The sequence below is a fragment of the Bos mutus genome, chromosome 4, assembly GCF_027580195.1.
Source record: "Bos mutus isolate GX-2022 chromosome 4, NWIPB_WYAK_1.1, whole genome shotgun sequence".
Taxonomy (NCBI): domain Eukaryota; kingdom Metazoa; phylum Chordata; class Mammalia; order Artiodactyla; family Bovidae; genus Bos; species Bos mutus.
Genome location: NC_091620.1, coordinates 60,729,266 through 60,754,337, shown reverse-complemented (window position 1 = coordinate 60,754,337; position 25,072 = coordinate 60,729,266).

Sequence of the window (25,072 nt, the reverse complement as noted above, 5' to 3'; positions counted from 1 at the left end):
CTTTCTCTCATCTTGAACTGGGACCATCTTCTTCTACTCTGGGACATAGGAGGTCCTCGTTCACCGGTCTTTAGACTTCAGGGAAGTCTTACCCCATTGGCTCCACTGGTTCTCATACCACAGATTCAAACTGAATCATACCACTCACTACCTTTAGTGGTTCTCCAGCTTGCAGACAGTAGACCCTGGGACTTCTCAGTCTCCACAACTGTGTGAGCCACTTCCTATAATATATCTTCTCTTATGTATGTTTTCATATCTATATATCCAAATCTGTATAGTCAGCTATCCTATCTGAGCATTTCACAAACAAACTCAGATGAAAAATATCTTTTAAAAAGTTCCAGAAAGTTCCAAAAAGCAAAACTTGAATTTTCTCTGGCAACTATTTATATACTATTTACATTGTATTAGTTGTTATAAGTAATCTAGAAATGATTTAAATTATACAGAAGAATGTGTGTAGGTTATATGGAAATACTACACCATTTTATATAAGGAACTTAAATATCCACAGATTTTGTTATCTGTGATAGGTCCTGGAATCAATCCCCTGTGAATACCAAGGAACAACCTCTATCCCTATATATCTACCTTTCTGTCTGCCTGTCTATCTGTCTATCTATCTATCATCTATTCATTCTGTTTTTCTGGAGGTCTCTGACTGATACAATCACCAATAAGACTACTACCTCTACTTGTGGATATTCTAATTAGGCCATATGTAATGGAGTGGTGTAACTATCTCCTACATGTTCATTGAAGAAACATGAAGCCTTTGGAAATTAAAAAAACAAAGAAACAACACTACCTCTCAAATCTTGAATTCAACCAGTCTATACTGTCTAGCATCTCCCATGTTCCTAGCCAGCTGACTATGGCTCCAATAATTCTAATACCTCCCGTCTGTTGTCCCCACTACTTGCTCATGGTCAATCACCAAACTGTGCCAAGAACTCACAGATTTCCTTCTTTGCCATCATAATATACTCTGAAGTTGAGCCTTATAATTGCTCTCTGGAAATACCCTTTGTGCCATTTTCTCTTCTCCTGCTGTCATTATTATTTGAAAAAATTGGAGCCCAGGCCACTCACAACACAGTTGAAATATCAGCTTATCAGGGAAGTCTTATTAGAACACTCAACCTGAAATAGCCCACCCTCCCAGGCATGGTGGATTTCCTAATTCTGATTTTATTTTTTTCATAATAAAAAAAGTTACCACTGCTTACCAAATACTATGCATCATGTCATATGTTTATGTATTTGTTTGTTTTCTGTCTTCCTCTTTAGAATGGCACATAGAGATTTCATTCTGTTCACTGGTGTTTCTCCAGTGTGAAAAATTACCTGGCCTAGAATAATACTTGATAAATACTTTTTAAATGAATGAATTAGTAACACTGGAAGGAGTATAAAAAGGTAATTTTATTCAGTCAGTTCAAATATATACTGATATGTAATGGTGCAGTGATAGAGAATCTGCCTGCCAGTGCAGGAGACACGGGACTCGAGTTCAATCCCTGGGTTGGGAAGATCCCCTGGAGGAGGAAATAGCAATCCACTCCAGTATTCTTGCCTGGAAAGTCCCATGGACAGATGAGCCCGGCAGGCTACAGTCCATGGGATCACAGAGAGTCAGATTCTACTGAGTGATTGAGCACATGCAGATGTAATAAGTAGCCATTTTCTTATCCAGGAGATCTTCATGACGCAGGGATCAAACCCAGGTCTCCTGCATTGTAGGCAGATTGTTAACCATCTGAACCACCTGGGAAGCCCAATATATGTATTCATTAATACTCACATTCAAAGAATAGAACTAAACAGTCCTTGAAACTTCTTTAGCTAAATTAATGATACAGTTTAAAATAAAAGTTGGATAAGCTTCTCCATGCTATCTTTAAATGAATACTGCAGTTCTTATAGAGCGATGAACACACCCTTGACCAGAATTCTTTTTAAAAAATGCCACTTAACATTAACTAAAACAAGGAATCAGATTATTAAAACATGAATCATATAGTTTCATGAGACAAAATATTGACAACAGCCCTGAAAAGGCAGGGAGCAAAAAGCAATGGGCTGATCAGCCACATGGCCCCAGGGCTGAGTCTTCAGTTTCTGCCACAACTACAATCATCTACCTAGTCCCAGTTCATTCAGCATAGGAAAGCAAGGATTCTCTGAATAAATGTGTCTACTGCTACACGGAAGAACACAAAAATAAGCATTGGGGAACACAAAAGATAAGCATTGGGATAGTCTTCACCATGGACCTATCTCCTCTCATTGATGCCTCATACTCAGAAGACTTCAATTCAATTGGCAAGCTTCATTTAGTAATGTGTATTGAGATTTTTATTCTTGCCTTGAGAACCCCATAAACAGTATGAAAAGGCAAAATGATAGGATACTGAAAGAGAAACTCCCCAGGTCAGTAGGTGTCCAATATGCTACTGTAGATCAGTGGAGAAATAACTCCAGAAAGAATGAAGGGATGGAGCCAAAGCAAAAACAATACCCAGCTTTGGCTGTGACTGGTGATAGAAGCAAGGTCCAATGCTGTAAACAGCAATATTGCATAGGAACCTGGAATATCAGGTCCATGAATCAAGGCAAATTGGAAGTGGTCAAACAACAGATGGCAAGAGTGAATGTCGACATTCTAGGAATCAGCGAACTGAAATGGACTGGAACGGGTGAGTTTAACTCAGATGACCATTATATCTACTACTGCGTGCAGGAATCCCTGAGAAGAAATGGAGTAGCCATCATGGTCAACAAAAGAGTCCGAAATGCAGTACTTGGATGCAATCTCAAAAACGACAGAATGATCTCTGTTCATTTCCAAGGCAAACCATTCAATATCACAGTAATCCAAGTCTATGCCCCAACCAGTAATGCTGAAGAAGCTGAAGATGAATGGTTCTATGAAGACCTCCAAGACCTTTTAGAACTAGCACCCCAAAAAGATGTCCTTTTCATTATAGGGGACTGGAATGCAAAAGTAGGAAGTCAAGAAACACCTGGAGTAACAGGCAAATTTGGCCTTGGAATATGGAATGAATCAGGGCAAAGACTAATAGAGTTTTGCCAAGAAAATGCACTGGTCATAACAAACACCCTCTTCCAACAACACAAGAGAAGACTCTACACATGGACATCACCAGATGGTCAACACTGAGATCAGATTGATTATATTCTTTGCAGCCAAAGATGGAGAAGCTCTATACAGTCAGCAAAAACAAGACCAGGAGCTGACTGTGGCTAGAACCATGGACTCCTTATTACCAAATTCAGACTTAAATTGAAGAAAGTAGGGAAAACCTCTAGACCATTCAGGTATGACCTAAATCAAATCCCTTATGATTATACAGTGGAAGTGAGAAATAGATTTAAGGGCCTAGATCTGATAGATAGAGTGCCTGATGAACTATGGAAAGAGGTTCATGACATTGTACAGGAGACAGGGATCAAGACCATTCCCATAGAAAAGAAATGCAAAAAAGCAAAATGGCTGTCTGGGGAGGCCTTACAAATAGCTGTGAAAAGAAGAGAAGTGAAAAGCAAAGGAGAAAAGGAAAGATATGAGCATCTGAATGCAGAGTTCCAAAGAATAGCAAGAAGAGATAAGAAAGCCTTCTTCAGTGATCAACGCAAAGAAATAGAGGAAAACAACAGAATGGGAAAGACTAGAGATCTCTTCAAGAAAATCAGAGATACTAAAGGAACATTTCATGCAAAGATGAGCTCGATAAAGGACAGAAATGGTATGGACCTAACAGAAGCAGAAGATATTAAGAAGAGATGGCAAGAATACACAGAAGAACTGTACAAAAAAGATCTTCATGACCCAGATAATCACAATGGTGTGATCACTGACCTAGAGCCAGACATCCTGGAATGTGAAGTCAAGTGGGCCTTAGAAAACATCACTATGAACAAAGCTAGTGGAGGTGATGGAATTCCAGTTGAGCTATTCCAAGTCCTGAAAGATGATGCTGTGAAAGTGCTGCACTCAATATGCCAGCAAATTTAGAAAACTCAGCAGTGGCCACAGGACTGGAAAAGGTCAGTTTTCTTTCCAAAGAAAGGCAATGCCAAAAATGCTCAAACTACCGCACAATTGCACTCATCTCACATGCCAGTAAAGTAATGCTCAAAATTCTCCAAGCCAGGCTTCAGCAATATGTGAACAGTGAACTTCCTGATGTTCAAGCTGGTTTTAGAAAAGGCAGAGGAACCAGAGATCAAATTGCCAACATTCGCTGGATCATAGAAAAAGCAAGAGAGTTCCAGAAAAGCATCTATTTCTGCTTTATTGTCTATGCCAAAGCCTTTGACTGTGTGGATCACAATAAACTGTGGAAAATTCTGAAAGAGATGGGAATACCAGACCACCTGATCTGCCTCTAGAGAAATTTGTATGCAGGTCAGGAAGCAACAGTTAGAACTCCACATTAAACAACAGACTGGTTCCAAATAGGAAAAGGAGTTCGTCAAGGCTGTATATTGTCACCCTGTTTATTTAACTTATATGCAGAGTACATCATGAGAAACACTGGACTGGAAGAAACACAAGCTGGAATCAGGATTGCTGGGAGAAATATCAATAACCTCAGATATGCAGATGACACCCTCCTTATGGCAGAAAGTGAAGAGGAACTCAAAAGCTTCTTGATGAAGGTGAAAGAGGAGAGTGAAAAAGTTGGCTTAAAGCTCAACATTCAGAAAATGAAGATCATGGCATCAGATCCCATCACTTCATGGGAAATAGATGGGGAAACAGTGGAAACAGTGTCAGACTTTATTTTTTTGGGCTCCAAAATCACTGCAGATGGTGACTGTAGCCATGAAATTAAAAGACGCTTACTCCTTGGAAGGAAAGTTATGACCAACCTAGACAGCATATTGAAAAGCAGAGACATTACTTTGCCAACAAAGGTTCGTCTAGTCAAGGCTATGGTTTTTCCTGTGGTCATGTATGGATGTGAGAGTTGGACTGTGAAGAAGGCTGAGCGCCGAAGAATTGATGCTTTTGAACTGTGGTGTTGGAGAAGACTCTTGAGAGTCCCTTGGACTGCAGGGAGATCCAACCAGTCCATTCTGAAGGAGATCAGCCCTGGGATTTCTTTGGAAAGAATGGTGCTAAAGCTGAAACTCCAGTACTTTGGCCACCTCATGCGAAGAGTTGACTCATTGGAAAAGACTCTGATGCTGGGAGGGATTGGGAGCAGGAGGAGAAGGGGATGACAGAGGATGAGATGGCTGGATGGCATCAGTGACTTGATGGATGTGAGTCTCAGTGAACTCCGGGAGTTGGTGATGGACAAGGAGGTCTGGCGTGCTGCGATTCATGGGGTCGCAAAGAGTCGGACATGACTGAGCGACTGATCTGATCTGATTGAGATTTTAAAAGACCATATTCCTTGTTTACCCCCAAGATATATCTTTGTCCTCTTATCTATTGCACAAAAGTCAGCTTGCTAACATGAGATACCATTTCATCAGAAGCAAGCTCAAAGTAAATTTCAGATTCCTTTCTCACCAACATCATCACTACAGATTTTTTTGTTCAGAAGTTTGAGCCTCTGTGCATTTGTCCGTCCTATTCCCAGTGCCAAAGATTCCATTTTTCATTCCTCTTTGTATTTTCTTTTTCCCAAATGTCTTTTTTTTTAATACAGATTCCCTAAGTAAAATAATTTGCTTTGTTGTGCTCACTTACCACTTGTAAATAGACATCTGTTTTGATATTTTTCATGCCATTTTGTAATTATTTGATTACTGTATCTAATTATCTAGCTGGAGCTTGAATTTCTTGAGGTAAAAACACTATCATATGCAGTTGTTTTTGGTAGCAGAGCTCCTTATTAAATTCCTTCAATGAGTAAGTTTTTGGTTTTTTTTTTTAATTTCACAGTGAGAAATTAGAAGACTATGTCTGAAAGTCTTTATTGATTTAAAGCCTAATAGTTGCTTGAGATAGAACCTTGACTGGACTTAATTTGTAGTGAAAAATGCTCATTTAGTTACCAACATGTCCAGTTTATCCTCATTACAAGAGTAGGTGGATTCTGGGAGGAGAAGGGCATCAAAGACCAGAAATTGTTGGAAAAGCACACCAGAGGATGAACTGTAGCTATGCTGACTTGGTATGACTTTCAGGAACGTGATTATTCCTGCCAAAAGAATTATTACTTTTAGAAGATTCTGTAATCAAGTAATTACCCTAGATAATAGCTGGGTCACATTTAAATTAAAATTTAATAAATTTATTCATTCATGTTTTGAAAGTTTGAAGAGTACAGAAAAACAAAAAGGTAAAAATTAAAGTCTCATAATTCCACCTCTCTGTCACTATACTGGAATTCTGATTTCTTTACTTTCTAGTATTATTCAAATCAGAGTCAATCTGTAAAAATTTCCATTGATTTAACATTGTGAATTAACTTTTAATTTAATTTTGTAAGTTTGTTAAGCAGAATGGTATTGAATAACTATTTTAATTAATAGCTATAGAATTTAAATTTCCAATATATTTTTGCAGTTAATTAGATTATTCTGCATACATTATTCTCAATTATCCCAGTTTTTCAAAATTGTGAATAAATTACTACAAAATATTCTGGTAATAAAACTATAAATCTTCTGAAATTAGAATATTATATAAAACAAAAAGACAACTGATTAAATTAAAGCTGAGCTTCAATGGAGATTAAAAGTAACTCCTAAGAAGTACATATTATAGTATGTTTGTAAAGCAAAATACATTAGATACTTCACAAAGCAATTATGCATTTCAATACAGAAAAACATTTGAAAGCCTAGAGTATTTTCTCTCTCATACTTCTCTGCTATTCCAAAAACTCTATCAGGACCTCCCAAATCATGTGTTGATTATAGGGACTTCCAAATCTCACTGAGAGTCAGAGAACATTTTATGATTAAAAATAGAAAGATTTAAGATTCCCCATAAAGCTATAAAGCTTAGTATAAAGCAAGACTACTGGGCTTCCTAGGTGACAGAGTGGTAAAGAATCCACTGGTGCAGGAGAATCAACTTCCCTGGCTCCCTGAGTCTGGGTCTGGAAGATCCCCTGGAATAGGAAATGGCCACCTGCTCCAATAGTCTTGTCTGGAAAATTCCATGGAGAGAGGAGCCTGGTGGGCTACAGTCCATGGGATCACATAAAGTTGGACATGATTGAGGAGCTGAGCATACATAGTCTATAACCTAAAAATCCTAACCATTGTTAGGATGGTTATATAAAACCCCTATGTAATTTTACTAGAAGTCAGAGGGTCTGGGATTTATGTGATCTCATTTAGAAAGGAAGAACTATCCCCTAATTTCTAGTATGTTGTTATTTTGTGAGTTGTGTTACACTCTTTGACGATACCCCATGGACTGTAACCCACCAGCTCCTCTATCCATTGGATTTTCCATACAAAAGTACTTTCCAGACAAGAATTCAGGGATCTTCCTGACCCAGGGATTGAACCCAGGCCTCCTGCATTGCAGGAAGATTCTTTACCATCTGAGCCACGAGGGAAGTCCAATTTCTAATATAGAGTGCCAATTAATTAACGGGATCATTGGAGATCCCCAGAGAAGTAAGAACAAATACCATGCCTTAAGATTGAACACTTGAATAGTTTATAGGAAAGAAAGTAATTTTATAGTTCTGCTTCAAAAACTAAGCTAACTTGAATTGCTCTGTTCAAGAAAAAGAACAAAGTTTTGTAAAGCATAAAATTTAAATTTTTTTATATGTTGATATTAGGGCCAATACTGAAGGTGAGATAAATCTCAGTTTAGTCTTTTGATTTTCTAGGTAACATGGGCTAATCCATAGCAACATGTGTGCTTTAATTTCTTACATAAAAATAAATAGACAAATAATTGATTACATTGGTAGAGCAGTTGTTAATATCTATAGTATTCTTGATGACAACTTTTATGTACCATAATTTTTTTCCTCAAGAGAAAGAAATCCATGACCAGAAGTTATAAGCTCATTGATTTAAAGGTCATATGTTAAAGTATCTATTTAATTTTTAAAAATAAAAATCAATGAACAGTATGACTAACTGGTATATATAATTCATTTAGTCTCTCTTGAAAAAACTGGATCCTCTGAATTCAGTGTGTTGCTTTTCCTACTGGTGTTATATGCAGTGCACCAGTCATTTGGCAACGTACCATTTTCCTAGTACTGGTCTTATTCTGAGGATTAAGGATCTGTTAGTCACTTAGGGAATAGGGGGTATATATCTTTCTTCAATGGAGAGCAATTTAGGGACAGAGGTATTTGTGAAGAAATTTCAGGGCAATACACCACAAGGATTGTGATCATATGAGCATAAAATAGGGTCAAGGAGGGGATGGGCATGAGGCATGGCAGGTCAGGAAAAGAGAGACAGAATAGACTTTTTTTCATCTTGCTCTGCCTGTCACCCTGTGGCACATTTAGTATCAGGCCAACCAAGAGATGTAATTGAAAAGCACCGGGCCAGCAAATGTGAATGTTCTGCACATTAAAACTGAGAGGCCATGCAAAATGGATTGGATTGAGGAGAACGTCAACAGGCAGCGTCACTGGGTATTTGGCAGTTTCTAGCCCTCCTCACAGCTCTTCCCGGTTATGTTCATTTTTCATGGAGGGATACATTACTTTTGTGTTAATGCTATCTGAATATTATGTTGTCATCTTTATGTAACGTTAGGACACAAAACTGTAAAGGTTAACTTATTTTTTTCACTTACCTGTTGGAAATTTGGTTTTTAGATTAAGATAGTAGTATTTCCCCACCTGAATGACCGAGATAGTTTAACAAATAAATTTTTTCCTGATATAATCCCTGTGACACACGATACATGTGTGAGTATTTTTTTTAATACTCTTTTCTGCTGCGAGTTTCCAGTTGCAAGTATTTCTTCTTCCATTTTTCAAAGACAGGACAGTAACAAAGCTTACGATTCTCTAATAAGGAAGCCATGGATCTCACTGGAATATTAAGAAGGAATCAGAGCTGACGTCAAAATAAAATATATCAAAATAACATAGTGAAACAAAATACAAAACTGTAATATTCCTGTTTCCTAAATTTGCAGGTAAGAGATTTACCAATTTGCTAAAGATGCTTCACTTTGCTTCATTTTTGGCAAGAGGGCTGTCACCAATCATAGCCATAAAATTTTAGAAATATAATTTGTAGCATAGTTAAGACCTCTAAGAATTGTTTTATTTGAAAAGTTTTGAGATTCTTATGTGGTTGATCAGGAAGAAAATCTCTTATTTTATCAGTTATCCTCATTTTCTCTCTGTTTAATTCCCCTTTGTAAATAATAACCTAATTTGCTTTGCCTTGTGTTTTTCTGTGTTGGAATATATCACAGACTCATCATTTATTATTTTATAGGCAATGATTACAGTATAAAATAATGAACAACTGATTCTTGAAAATATGGAAATATAATCCTCCAAATGAATTTAATATTCATGAATGTTGTATACATGTGTATGTATATGTATATGTTTGTATCTATGTATATACGCATTGTATGTAATTACATATATTTACATATTAATTTTTATATTTATTAATATATTTGATTTCATATAAATACATATTCCTTCTCTTGATTCAAATATTTTGAAACTGCCCTCAAAATAAGATAATGAGAAAGAAATGATTCTCATTATTTTATAGTTAGAACAATTAAAAAAATCAACCTTGTTTGCCAAGATTTATTCAAAGGGCTTTTTATTGTTGAAAAAAATTTAGTTTACTTTTTAGTTATACAATAAAATCATTTAATAGACTAAGAAATGTACTGTAGGTAGGGTAAAAGAAAGAATATTTAAGACTAAGGAACGGATGCCAGAGTTTGGTATAGATTCTTCGCTCTCTCACTTTATGACCTTGAGTAAGATATTTCATCTCTCTGCCCTCAGTTTCCTCATCTATAAAAGCAAAAGACGATTGAACTAAATTGATGCATCCACTGACTTTTAACTTCTAAGATACTAGGATTCTGGGTGTTTCCTAGAAAAACTTAATAGACCACATAATATTGTACTTACATCTTATTGTTTGAATCCTCAAATCATTGTTTCCTTGATTTTATATAGTCTTCACAAGTTTAAAATTAACTCTCACGTCTATTGGTATCTAATGCAATATCTTATTTGCTTATATGTTGCCTCAAAACTGTCATGCAAGGAACTTGTATGAAAGGAGCATATCATGGTCACAAGTGGACTCTGAAATGCAGTGATTTGTTGTCATAAAACACAATATGCTTCTTTTTTTTTTTGGTTAGCTTTGCATTGTAGATGTCAAAATGTCATCGGAAATCAGTATTTCTTTTTTGCTAAAACACCTCATTTTATCTGGTTAAGGTGTACATTTTGGTAATCACATCGGCCTTGCAATAGTCTATCAAGGACTCATCAGAGACACTGTGTTCTCTCTAAGAAGACATATAACCTGCAGAGAATCATTGATCTACTTTTTCATGAAAAAGCAACTCTGGTAACATGAAACCCTAACACAGGACACTGGGTTTAAAATGAGGGATTAGTCTAAATTATACCCACTTTCATCATTCCACCTCATTGGGAATATATAGTTTGGGGATGTTTTGGTGTAAATGCAGCTACACTTAAAAGCCCCTTATTTTGGTAGATTTTTAAAACTTGAATTTTTAAATTTATTTCTAAGCAGGTATACGTCTATAGCAATTCAACTTATGGAGTCACTTTTGTTCTCATTGTTAAATGGAAATAGGCATAGATGAACGTGGCTCCTCACAATATTTTGTGTATTGGAACAAACTCTGACCACTGAAACCAAGAGTAAAACCACATAAATGGAAAAACTTAGTTACTAAATTTTTACACATACATGTTAAATATACCAGAACATAGCAGTCTAACTTGATAATACATCCTATGCTTACTTTCAGAAAAGGCAATGGCACCCCACTCCAGTACTCTTGCCTGGAAAATCCCATGGACAGAGGAGCCTGGTAGGCTGCAGTCCATGGGGTTGCTAAGAGTTGGACACAATTGAGCGACTTCACTTTCACTTTTCACTTTCATGCATTGGAGAAGGAAATGGCAACCCACTCCAGTGTTCTTACCTGAAGAAACCCAGGGATGGAGCCTGGTGGGATGCCGTCTATGGGGTCGCACAGAGTCGGACATGACTGAAGTGACTTAGCAGCATGCTTACTTTTAGAATGGAAAAATCCTAATTATTGCATAAAAAATATTGACACAATGAAAAATAGGCTAGACTCTGTAGACTATCCCATAATTATGCTGGACCTAATATTAATCCTTTCATTCTGGAATGCCAGTTGTTGGTGAGACCTTAGCTGTTATGACTGAGCAAAACAGTTGTATTATGTGGTAATGCTGTTAAAGATTCATTTTCCTTAAACATGAAGATTACTTAATAAAAATATTCTGATTTTATGGGCATGTATGAGGAAAGCATTTATTATAGTGTCCTACATTCTGTGCATATTTATTATATTCAATTACATGCAGTGTCTCACAAAAACACATGGGTTTTCTAGAATGATGGTCTCCAGAATGATGCATGAATACCTCAGGGAATGAGCAAGATGATCCACAAAGGTACAGAAAGAAAATATTAGATCTGTCTATTGCTAGTGTTTATCATATTCATTTAAAATTTCTACTTTGGAAAGTTTCTTAGTTTTCATCATCTACATAAGAGTAGTATATTTTATTATTTGTAAATCATAAAGTAGAGTAGGAAAAACAAACACTTTTTACTAATGGGGTGCATGGTCAACAATTTGGAGGCTGCTGTTGCAGCAAATGGGAGATTAATGACATCCCATTTATAAAGGCTAGCAAGTGAGAAAGATGCTGTCAATACGAAGTTCATTTATCTGCTTTCCTATGTCTGCAATAAAGCACATTTACCTGAAATGTCATACTCTGGAAAGACTGCCAATGCTAAACATACATAAATGCCTACCTTGTACTAAGTAGCTGTATTGATTTGAGAGGCTACATCAAAGCAATTGCCTATGTGTAATTATTGTCTTTCTTCTAAAATGTCTAACCTAGCACAATGTAAAGTTTAAATACTTGGTGTGTGTGCTTTTTATTAAATATGTTCAATAATGTTGAGCCTTTCTTTCTATGTTTGATCTATAAACAAATGACTAGAAAATGAGCTTAATAAATCATTGGTGGCAGGTTCAAGAGAGCCCTGCTGTTTCTTTTAGCTGAATGCTAAATGAAAATGGTTTAAAATATAAAAGAAGCACAAGAAGGTGAAAAAAGTGGATAATGAAGGAACATTAAAACTATGAACTGTTTGTAACCTTTGTAGTTTTTTAAAGTAAATTTTAATGAAAAACCATTGCTATGTTTGTCACAGTGAGATCGGTATAATCAATTAAATCGCACACAGTTTTATATTTCTCCTTCAGGTGTTTACTTGTGTGGCCCATAATTCATTTCCCAAATATACATCTGGGAGAGGGCTCTGTTTTGTATCCCTTTGAAGGGTGATTTATTGGTTTTTACTTCTTGATGTTAACATCTCTAGTGTAATTTTATCAGATCCACTAATTCATATTTTTATAATCTATTACTGAAACGTAACATTTTTACTTTCAAAGTAGTGTATATCTCAGAGCCATAGTTGAAAAGAATTGCATCCAAGTCTCATTTATTTGTTTCAAAACTGCAGTACATTAAAGAAAAACAGCTCTGTAAATGTATGCCCTGAGATTTCAAGTTACATAGCTATAGCATCAAGTCATTCTTCATCAGTTTCTCTTTCTGCCATTAGTCATTTTTAATTGCTTTTAAATAAATGTTCTGTTTACTTTATATATAATATTTTAAATTCTTAACTTTCTCATCTGAGAAAACAGATTATTTCATGTTATTTTAACAGTATTACAAGAAAGGTCAAGATTTCTTTAATCAGGTATTTAATTATAGATTTGATGAAATGAGGATGAATAATCTTTATTAAAGCTTAACATAAAAGAATAAAATAAATAACCTTGGTAGTGTGGTATGACTGTGGGAGCAAATAGCAAGCAAGGGAATACTTACTGAATTTTATGTTTTACTTAGGCCTTGAGGTGGTAATAGATTTTCACCACAGTGGGACTTTGTGGAGCATGAGGTTAGGACAATACTTTGAGGGAAGAAGCTGGAGTGAAATGTGTGTATGGGGCTGACATTTAGGAAACATCACTTAATCTTGTAATTTAGAATATATGTAAAGAGATGAACTTAGAATCATTCCTGACTTTAAAATTTAGCCTATTAAGTTTAGTACAAACTATGAATAAGAAAATCAAATACAAAGTTAAGTAGAACTCAGATAAAGCCAAACACCATCACTGTAAGATAAATGAACATTGTTGAAGAGTTTGAGCTCTTTTACAGATAACCATGGTTGCCTGGGTGGCTCAGTAGTGAAGAATCCACCTGCAATTCAGGAAATGCAGGCTGAATCCCTGGGTAGGCAAGATCTCCTGGAGTAGGAAATGGCAACCCACTCCAGTATTCTTGCCTGGGAAACCCCATGGACAGAGGAGCCTGTCAGGCTACAGTCCATGGGGATGCAAAAGATTCAGACATGACTTAGTGACAAATAGATAACCATGTGGATGAAGAAACTGTATGAACAAACATAGGTAAGCATTATATTTATGTGCGATTGGATCACTGTAAACTTTTTCAAGTGAGAGGAGGCTTTGCCCATCACCTGTACAGCTATAAACATGAGACCCAGGTCCTGCATATATGTCTAGTGTGTTGTCTGTCTGATCTGACACTGAGCCTACTTGAAGGCTAAAAGGAAAACAGTCCTTTGAAAATCCCTGACTTCTAGCCTATACTTGTGCTCCTTTGGGGGAATAATCCCATGGGCTGAATTGTTTAAAAATCTTAAGTGGAAATTATAAGGAGATTCTGGATTAACATTTTTCCTACCCATTTCAGTATTCTTGCTTAGAGAATCCCATGGGCAGAGGAGCCTGGCAGGCCATAGTTCATAGGGGTTGCAAAGAGTTGAACACCACTGAGGCAACTTAGCATGCATGCATGCATGAGCTTCCCTGTAAAGAATCCACTTGCCAATGCAGGAGATATGGGTTCCCTCCCTGAGTCAGGATGGCAACCCAACCCAATATTCTTGCCTGGAAAATCTTATGGACAGAGGAGTCTGGTAGTCTACACTCTGTGGGGTCGCAGAGAGTTGGACAGAGTGACTAAACAACAATGACATATACAGCTATATATACTTATAATTTGTGAGTTTAGTGGGCTATCTCAATATAAGATCCAAACACAAGTTAGTTGCTTTTCCATAAGGAAAAAAGAAAAGTATATTTAGTAGATGAAATATATGAATGAAATCGATTGGCATTGAAAAATGCCACTAACTATAAATATAATCAGAAGATTTTGAGGATATAATTTATTGTTATTCTTATGATTACCAAAGGGGAAATCAGGGAGAGAAATAAATTAGGAGTTTGGGAGTTTTATATTTGATGCTATATATGCCATTTCCTTCTTCAACGGATCTTCCCAACCCAGGGATCAAACCTGGGTCTCCCGCATTGTAGGCAGATGTTTACTGTCTGAGCCACCAGGGAAGTTCATATATAAAAAACATAAATAAGGTCTTGCTGTATTGTCCAGGGAATTATATTCAATGTCTTATAATAACCTATAATGAAAAAGAATCTGAATATATATAATTGAATCACTTTGCTGTATACCAGAAACTAATACAACACTGTAAATCAGTTCTGCTTCAAATGAAAACAAAATCCACACATTTCCAACAAAACAGACTCTTCACGTCCCCTCTTACAGCAGCACCTAACTCCCTCTCCCCAACTCTTAATCGCTGGCAGTCACTAATATCAATATGTGCTCTCAAGCTCTCTATGTCTTTTCCATTTCAGGAATGTTTTATGAATAAAATCACACAATATATTACCTTTGGGGGTTGGTTTTTCTCAGCTTGGTTCTCTTGAGATTTATCTAGGCTGATGTGGGAAGCAATACACTATTCCTTATTTTGAATCTATGTGTTGAAGGATGATATCCGTATTTTTAATTTTTAGCTATTATAAGTGAAATAACAGTAAACATTTCTGTAAAAGTTTTTCTGTGTGCATAGTTTTTATTTCTCTATTATAAATGCTCAGCAGTGAAATTTCTGGATTGTATAGCACTTGAATGTTTAATTTTTTTTTCTAAGGAAACTGTCAGCATAGTTTCCAGAATAGCTATAACAGTTTACAATCTCAAATAATGTATAAGTAATCTATTTTGTCCATATCCTCACCAGTATTTGATATTCTACTTAATTTTTTTAAGCTATTTTGATAGGCAAGTAGTGATTATCTCACTATGGTTTTATTTTATACTTATCTATTGGCTAGTGACATTTAGCATCATTTAATTTTCTTATTTACCATCTATATTTCTTCTTCAGTGAAATATTTTTCATATATTTTTTCCATATCTAATTGTATGTTTTTCTTCCTGTTCACTATATATTCTAGATACTAGTTCTCTGTTGGATAAGTGGTCTGAAAATATTTCTCCAACTCTGTGGCTTGACTTTTCATGATTTTAACAGAGTCTTTTACATAGCAAAATTTTTAAAATTAGTGAAGTCCAATTTATCTATTTTTCCTTTTATAGATCATTCTTTAAGAATCAAGTGGTGTAAGAACTCTCTGACTAACCCTATATACTAATAATTTTCCCCTATGTTTTTAAATAAAATTTTTGAATATTTTACATGTAATTTTTCCCATTTACATTTGAGTCTGTGCTTCCATTTTGAGTTAGTTTTTATATAAACTATGGGACTTGGTTGTCTGGTTTGTTCTGTGTATCGTTGAGAGAAGGGTACTGAAGTCTCTGACTGTAATTGTGGGCTTCTTTATTTCTCCTTTTAGTTCTATCAGTCTTTGTTTCACATAATTTGGACTCCATGGTTTCCAATGAGAAATCTAGTGTTATTTGAGTTATTTATGACTAGAAGATAGGTGATCTTTTTCATGGTTTTAAGGCTTTGTCTTTACTTTTCAAAGCTTTGACTATTTATGTGTCCTGGTATGGATTTCTTTAGATTTATTCCATGTCTTATATTCATTTCTTATGCCTCCATATTTAAGTTATTTAAGCAGGTGAATTTTAATTTAAAATACTTAATATTAAGAACAACTGTTAATCAAAACTGCTAATCACTGTAAAGGAAGTTATCAGGCAGAGTTGAATCTATGAAAAGATACTTGTAATGCTAATGACTGACAAAGTGTTGTACTCAGAATATATAATTTGTCAAATAAATGGGAATATCTCAATAGAAAATTGATAGAAGGACAAATAGACAATTCATGAAAGAGACACTAAAGTCTAATAAATAAAGAAATATATGTTTAGACTTATTAATGATGCTAATTAATAATTAAAAGATGTGAGTTAAACTTGCAAGACTGTCAACATTTAAGCTTTTCTCATTAAGTGTTGGTGAGGATGTGAAAAAAGAGGAAAACCCATACATTGTAGGTAGGGATATCGTTTGTTAGCAGTGCTTTGGAAAATGAATTGATATTACTTAATAAAGTTAAACGTGCATCCTACAACCTTAAAATTCCACTCATAGATAAATGTTCCAAAAGAACACTTTTGCTTGATACAAGAAGGTATATACATGTTAACAGCAGAATTATAAGTAAAAAGGAAAAAAAGCAACTTCAGATAATCAAAATATTCATTGACAGAACTAACAAATAAATGATCATGTGGTCATATAATTGAATGTTATGTGACATTGAAAATGAATAAACCATACAACAATACAGACGGATCTCAAAAATATAATACTGATTGAAATAAAGTACTAAAGTGTACATATTATATGATTCCATTTTCAAAACCAGGCAAAACTAAATGATACATTGTTTAGCACTGACATATATGGTAAAATTATAAAGAGAAACAAGATGATAATTTACATAAAATTTAAAAAGGAGAATGTAATCATGAGGAAAGAAACTGGCATTTTTAATACTTATTTTACTTTTATCCCTATTCATTAAACAGTCACAATCATTAAAGGTTTAAAATAGTTAAAAAATAGAAATTTCAGTTAATATCCATAATACCAGGTGCAGACTAACTCTTAAAACTTGACTTTTCTTGTGTCTTTAATATTTTTACCATTCTTTTTATATAGATTTCTCAAAAAATAATTTTTCTGTAGACATGTGTGCATATTTATTAATCAAAAGTTCATCCTCATTTAGCAATCTGTCATTTCTTTTTTGACTACAACAGATGAAATATCTTTCAACTGAATCACATTAGTAAAATGATCTCTGTGTGAAAATCTAACATATTTTCTGTGGAACTGTAATTAATCATTTTAAAAACAACTTTATGGCATGTGGAGTGGAGAAGTAGAATAAAAGCCAATATAATCCTGGAAGATTTGAAACATACATTAATATACTCCTTTAACTTTTAAAACTTTGATTCCTTTACTTTTAAACCAAATCATGTCATAAAATCGAAATTTCACCAAAGCATTAATTAGAACTTGGAAGAGTATTATACAGAGGGTACTAAATACCTAAGCACAAAAGCATGAAAAAAAAAAAAAGGGCAGTGTTTTTTTTGTGTGACTGTGCATGTATATGTATTTCTGTTTGTTTGTTTGTCTGTTGTTTAGTTGTCTTCTTATTCATTTGTGTACAGGCCTCTCAATAAACCTATTGCTTGGTTTAGTTGTTTAGTTTATTTCTTGAATTGCCCCCAGATATTTATTTTTGTGAATAACGTCAACAGTAAAGTAGGAGAATTGACACATTTTTACTTCCTTTGTTTTTAATCAAGACATTGCATGTTGTCAGTCCAATTCTTCTAAAGTCTTTAAAGACTCTCTCAATGGTATCTGAAACTAAGCATTAATATTAAATATGGATCCCATGATCACCTCCTTCAAGCTATAAGAGATTAGTCCATGCAGTGTTAATAAACAGTAGTGCTAGGGAGAAGTAGAGCTTTGTTTAATGTGCTTTCCCCTCGATGAATAGAAAGGGCATGTATATTTGACATACGGATTCTCATTTGATCTTTTAAATGTACATTTTGTATTTTTTAATATTTCATATAAAATGTACATTTTATATTTCAGTACAACAGTACTGAAATTTCTTACTTTGTTAAAAATCCTAACAGATACTCATACTTCACTTTAGTTGTGTCCGACTTTTTTGCGACCCTGTGGACTGTAGCTTAGCAGGCTCCTCTGTCCGTCCCATGGGATTCTCCAGGCAAGAACACTGGAGTGGATTGCCATTTCCTTTTCCAGGGATGTTCGTACTTGCTCTATTTTTAAAGTTTGTATGTTCACTACACTTGCATTCCTGCAGAAAGGATCGCTTTTTAATATCTTAAAACATGCTTACTAACTTCTTACATTAGTTCTGACTTAAATTCAAAGTATGTATGTCATTTAAAATGAAAGTTTTGTCATTTTCCTACCAGCCTCTCAATAGTTACATGTGTAAATGTCCCTCTTTTCTTCTCAAATATTAAACTAATTTAAAGTAGATTTTTAAAAACTTTCTCCCTATTAATTCAGCTGTTTGATTATTGAGTATTTTTAAACCATGCAGAAGGGCCTGTACCTCTTTTTGAGCCTTCACATCAACTTTGGCAGGGTAGGGAGGTACTCAGACTTCTGCACAATTCTGGCATGGCCCTCTGTTTTGCTCCCTCTTCCCAACTCTCACAGCTTCACTGGAATGACCCACAGTAGGATCATCATGACTAAAGCAATTAAGTTGAGTATGTCATTTATTTTAGGTTTTCTTAGTCACCTCAAGAAGTCAAGGACTCCAAGGTTACTTTCCTTTCTTAGAATGACATCTCCTGATGGCTGTCTGTAAAATGAGACATCTGCCACTCTCTGTCACCCATTCCCAAGCACCTTCTCTGCATTATTTTTCTCTGTAATGTGCGTCATTCCCCCAGTTTCTTTGATTATCTTCTGACCCTAGCCTCCACTGGAATGTGAGCTCCAATAGTGCAGAGATCTCTGTTTTGTTCTCTGTTCTATCACCCCAGCCTGGTAGAGTTTTAGGCATATTGTAGGTGCTCAATAAATGTTTGTTAGATGAAGCATACATGAATGAATGTATAAAATATACAGAGGGAATATTATGCTTCCTTGGCACCAATTTGAAATTAGATATATTTTATTTTAACCCATTTGAAAACAAGAAGACAGTTTTCATCCTGTTTTCCTTATTAAGGTCTCTACTGCTATTGACCTTTGATTTATGAGCTTGCTTTCTAAGAATTAATTTGTAATTGTATCACTTAACATTGGGAATTTTCTTTAGATAGCTCTAAAAACAGTAAAAAGACCAATGGTAGAATCTGCATTGCATTAAACCATATATTATAAATATCTGTATTGGTTCACAGATGAGGGAATGGAGTGAAAATTAAAGGAGGATTTGTCATATCTGCGTAAATGAATTACCACTCTCATATTCATACAGTAGTTGGACCTGATATTGAATTATGGCATTTTAAAGCAATAAATAATTTCCTAATTTTAAAGATAAGGGATGTAGTCCGGAAAGTTTTAATAATAGCCACAAGTGCTTAGGCAGATAGTAGTAACAGATTTAGGGCTAGATTCTGTTTTCCAACACAGTTCTGTCTGTAGGCCACCATTGAGGGCCTATTGATTCCTTAAAAAGTCCTAGAGATTCCATATAATATGCTTAGGGAACTCTGTTCAGTGTTATGTAGCAGCCAGAATAGGAGGGGAGTTGGGGGAGAATGGATACATGGCTATGTATAGCTGAGTCTCTTTGCTGTCCATCTGAAACTATCACAGCATTATTAATCAGCTGTAAGTATAAAAGTCACTCAGTTGTGTCTGATTCTTTGCGATCCCATGGACTATACAGTCCATGGAATTCTTCAGGCCAGAATACTGGAGTGGGTAGCCTTTCCCTTCTCCAGGGCATCTTCCCAACCCAGGGATTGAACCCAGGCCTCCCACGTCAGCTGTATTCCAATAAAATAAAAAGTTTTAAAAAAAGACTTATAGGTTAATCCACACCTCTCACAACCTGAAACTCCTCTTAATACCATGTATGCTTTTACATGTCTCAAAAGAAAGCCTTCTTAGGGCACAGACAATATTCTGAGGAATTTTTAGCTATAGATTCACAGCTCATGTTTCTTACTCAGCTTTGAATAGGCCAGTAACCTTCCATGGCTTCCTGCTAGAGCCTTCTGCTTCTGACCCTGTGCTGGATCCTGACAAACCCTGGATTCTGGCTTTTCATTCGTTGGTTCACTTCTTTCTTTGGGTCTAGCCTGAACTTTTCCTCAGTGAACAGCTTCACTGAGAAGCCCGCTTTCTTACTTTTCTTATTTCTCACCCAACTTTTGAACACACTGAGTTTCTAAAAGTACCCAGCTTTGAGACCCTCCAGCACATTGGATGCCAAGGGGATATATAATTTAAAATGCAGTTTCACCACAGAGTGCCTGGAGAAGTGCCTTCTCTTCTGAGCCTAACCTTCTCAAAATCTCACACCTCATCACACTATTCCAAATCCACTGTGGATCTCATCAATCAAATGTGAGTTGGGAGAGAGGCACTGGGGAAGGCTCGGAGTGCAGAATTTCACTTTAGTGTCACCTCTATTCAAATACCTATTTCACAAGAGAGGATCTTCTCATTTAATAATTGATTCACATTAATTTATTATTATTTATAGAATGTTTTCTTCTTTATTTTTGTTTTATGGGCCACTGTTTGGGTAAGGATGGTAGCAATTGCAAGACACTATCACTAATATTAAGCTTCCTTAGTTGCTCAGTTGGTAAGGAATTCGCCTGCAATGCAGGAGACCCTGGTTCAATTCCTGGGTTGGGAAGATCTGCTGGAGAAGGGATAGGCTACCCACTCCAGTATTCTTGGGCTTCCCTGGTGGCTCAGCTGGTAAAGAATCCACCTGCGATGAGAGAGACCTGGGTTTCGATCCCTGGGTTAGGAAGATCCCCTGGAGAAGGGAGCGGCTACCCACTCCAGTATTCTGGCCTAGAGAATTCCATGGACTGTATAGTCCATGGGGTCACAAAGAGTTGGACATCACTGAGCCACTTTCACTTTCTTCACTAATATTAATGCTAAGATAGCAGGATCCCTTTTTGTCCAATAGTAAGTGCAGAATTTGCCAAGAATGAGAATCAATCCATAAACAAAGTCCCAAATTCCATTAATGGTGGGGATTTGCAGTATATATTCTACATTCCCTCATCTAAAAATGAAAACTCTGAATTAAAGGGGCAATTGGTAATGTTCACAAGTGAAGTCGCTCAGTCGTGTCCGACTCTTTGTGACCCATGGACTGTAGCCTACCAGGCTCCTCCCTCCATGGTATTCTCCAGGCAAGAGTACTGGAGTGGGTTGCCATTGCCTTCTCCAGGGGATCTTCCCAACCCAGGGATGGAACCCAGGTCTCCTGCATTGCAGGCAGATGCTTTAACCTCTGAGCCACCAGGGAAGCCCAGTGTTCACAAGAGGTCAAAAATAGGTCCTGTTCGCTTTACGCACATAGCTATATCCTCATGCGAAGCTGCCGTGGTCATCACAGAGTGCCTAGAATTTCCTGTATGTGTATCATTCAGAGTTGGATGTAATGACTCAGAAAGTCCTACAACTACCTTTAAATAACATGATATTTTTATTTTCTGTGTGAAAGTGAAAGTTTCTCAGTCGTGTCCAACTCTTTGCTACCTCATGGACTATCGAGTCCATTGAATTCTTTAGGTCAGAATAGTGAAGAGGGTACTCTTTGCCCTCTGCAGGGGATCTTCCCAACCCAGGGATCGAACCGAGGTCTCCTGCATCGCAGGTGGATTCTTTACCAGCTGAGCCACAAGTGTAACCAGTAATTATTCATTTTACCTAAGTGTAACACTGTAAGTTTTAGGAATTGATGTTCTTAAAGAAAAAATAAATATCATAATGATAAACTCGGTACATATGCCTACTTATATTTCCCATTCAAATTGGTAGAACAAAAATTCAACTTTGCTACTGAAATGACTTTTCTCTATTGACCTGCCATTGAAGCATTTTTTACACATACTTTCCTAGTTTCAGGCATCCTTGAAATTAATGTAAGAGTTAGAGTAGATCACAAGTACTTTGGTATTCCCATGTATATACTTACCCTTGTTACATATTACATTGCTATTATTACCATCTTTATTTTACTAATAGGGGAACTAGAGTTTGGTGTGTGAATTCTCTGGGTCAACTTTACTGGTACACAAGATGCCCACTTATCTGGTTAAACATTTCTGGGTGTGTTTGTGAGGGTGTTTGCAAGAGACTAGCTGAATGAGTGAACTGAGTAAGGCAGATGGTGAGCCTTATCCAGTCACTGAAGGCCTGAATAGAATGAAGAAGTGGAATACTGCTAAATTTTCTCTCCACCTGACTGGCTGAACCAGAACATTGATTTTCTCCTGTGCTCTATGCTCCTGATTGTCAGGCCTTTAGACTTGGACTGGAATCCTCAGCTCTCTGGTTCTCAGACCTGCAAACCACACTACCAGCTTTCCTGTGTCTCTATCTTACAGATGGCAGGTTATAGGACTTCTTAGCCTCCATAATTGCATGAGCCAATAAAATAGAATCTCTTTTTAGATCTGTCTATCTATCCATCCATTAATCCATCCAGCGTATTGGTTCTGTTTCTCTGAAGAACCTTGACTAATAAAGTGTATTTTGGATACCTTCAACCCTCAAGTGGAAACAGGAGTGCATGTTTAATGTACTAAGTATGAGTGCGTGTGTTAATATGTGCATAGAATATGACAGAATTAAGATTCATATGCAATCTTTAGTATTCTCAAAGGGACTATGAAGCCCTTAGGAAGCTTTTGTTTTCTTATGTTAAACAAAACAAATAATAGTCCTGTGATTTGCATGTTTGTGAGTGTTTTATAAATGAATAACATCACGACGATGAAATGTTAGAATTGGGGCTTTGGAATTCAATGGATCAAATGAATATGTGTATATTCTGTGTACAATGCATGTGTATAAGTATGTATCAGTTCAGTTCAGTTCAGTTCAGTCGCTCAGTCATGTCCGACTCTTTGCGACCCCATGAATCGCAGCATGCCAGGCCTCCCTGTCTATCACCAACTCCCGGAGTTCACTCAGATTCAGGTCCATAGAGTCAGTGATGCCATCCAGCCATCTCATCCTCTGTCATCCCCTTCTCCTCCTGCCCCCAGTCCCTCCCAGCATCAGAGTCTTTTCCAATGAGTCAACTCTTCGCATGAGGTGGCCAAAATACTGGAGTTTCAGCTTTAGCATCAGTCCTTCCAATGAACACCCAGGACTGATCTCCTTCAGAATGGACTGGTTGGATCTCCTTGCAGCCCAAGGGACTCTCAAGAGTCTTCTCCAACACCACAGTTCAAAAGCATCAATTCTTTGGCGCTCAGTCTTCTTCACAGTCCAACTCTCACATCCATACATGACCACAGGAAAAACCATAGCCTTGACTAGACAGACCTTTGTTGGCCAAGTAATATCTCTGCTTTTGAATATGCTATCTAGGTTGGTCATAACTTTCCTTCCAAGGAGTAAGCGTCTTTTAATTTCATGGCTACAGCCACCATCTGCAGTGATTTTGGAGCCCAAAAAAATAAAGTCTGACACTGTTTCCAGTGTTTCCTATCTATTTCCCATGAAGTGATGGGACCTGATGCCATGATCTTCGTTTTCTGAATGTTGAGTTTTAAGCCAACTTTTTCACTTTCCTCTTTCACCTTCATCAAGAGGCTTTTTAGTTCCTCTTCACTTTCTGCCATAAGGGTGGTGTCATCTGCATATCTGAGGTTACTGATATTTCTCCCGACAATCTTGATTCCAGCTTGTGCATCTTCCAGCCCAGTGTTTCTCATGATGTACTCTGCATAGAAGTTAAATAAGCAGGGTGACAATATACAGCCTTGACGAACTCCTTTTCCTATTTGGAACCAGTCTGTTGTTCCATGTCCAGTTCTAACTGTTGCTTCCTGACCTGCATATAGGTTTCTCAAAAGGCAGGTCAGGTGGTCTGGTATTCCCATCTCTTTCAGAATTTTCCACAGTTTATTGTGATCCACACAGTCAAAGGCTTTGGCATAGTCAATAAAGCAGAAATAGATGCTTTTCTGGAACTCTCTTGCTTTTTCCATGATCCAGTGGATGTTGGCAATTTGATCTCTGGTTCCTCTGCCTTTTCTAAAACCAGCTTGAACATCAGGAAGTTCACGGTTCACATATTACTGAAGCCTGGCTTGGAGAATTTTGAGCATTACTTTACTAGTGTGTGAGATGAGTGCAATTATGCAGTAGTTTGAGCATTCTTTGGCATTGCCTTTCTTTGGGATTGAAATGAAAACTGACCTTTGCCAGTCCTATGGCCACTGCTGAGTTTTCCAAATTTGCTGGCATATTGAGTGCAGCACTTTAACAGCATCATCTTTCAGGATTTGAAATAGTTCAACTGGAATTCCATCACTTCCACTAGCTTTGTTCATAGTGATGTTTTCTAAGGCCCACTTGACTTCACATTCCAGGATGTCTGGCTCTAGGTCAGTGATCACACCATCATGATTATCTGGGTCATGAAGATCTTTTTTGTACAGTCTTCTGTGTATTCTTGCCATCTCTTCTTAATATCTTCTGCTTCTGTTAGGTCCATACCATTTCTGTCCTTTATCGAGCCCATCTTTTCACGAAATGTTCCCTTGGTATCTCTAATTTTCTTGAAGAGATCTCTAGTCTTTCCCATTCTGTTGTTTTCCTCTATTTCTTTACATTGATCGCTGAGGAAGGCTTTCTTATCTCTTGCTATTCTTTGGAACTCTGCATTTAGATGCTTATATCTTTCCTTTTCGCCTTTGCTTTTCACTTCTCT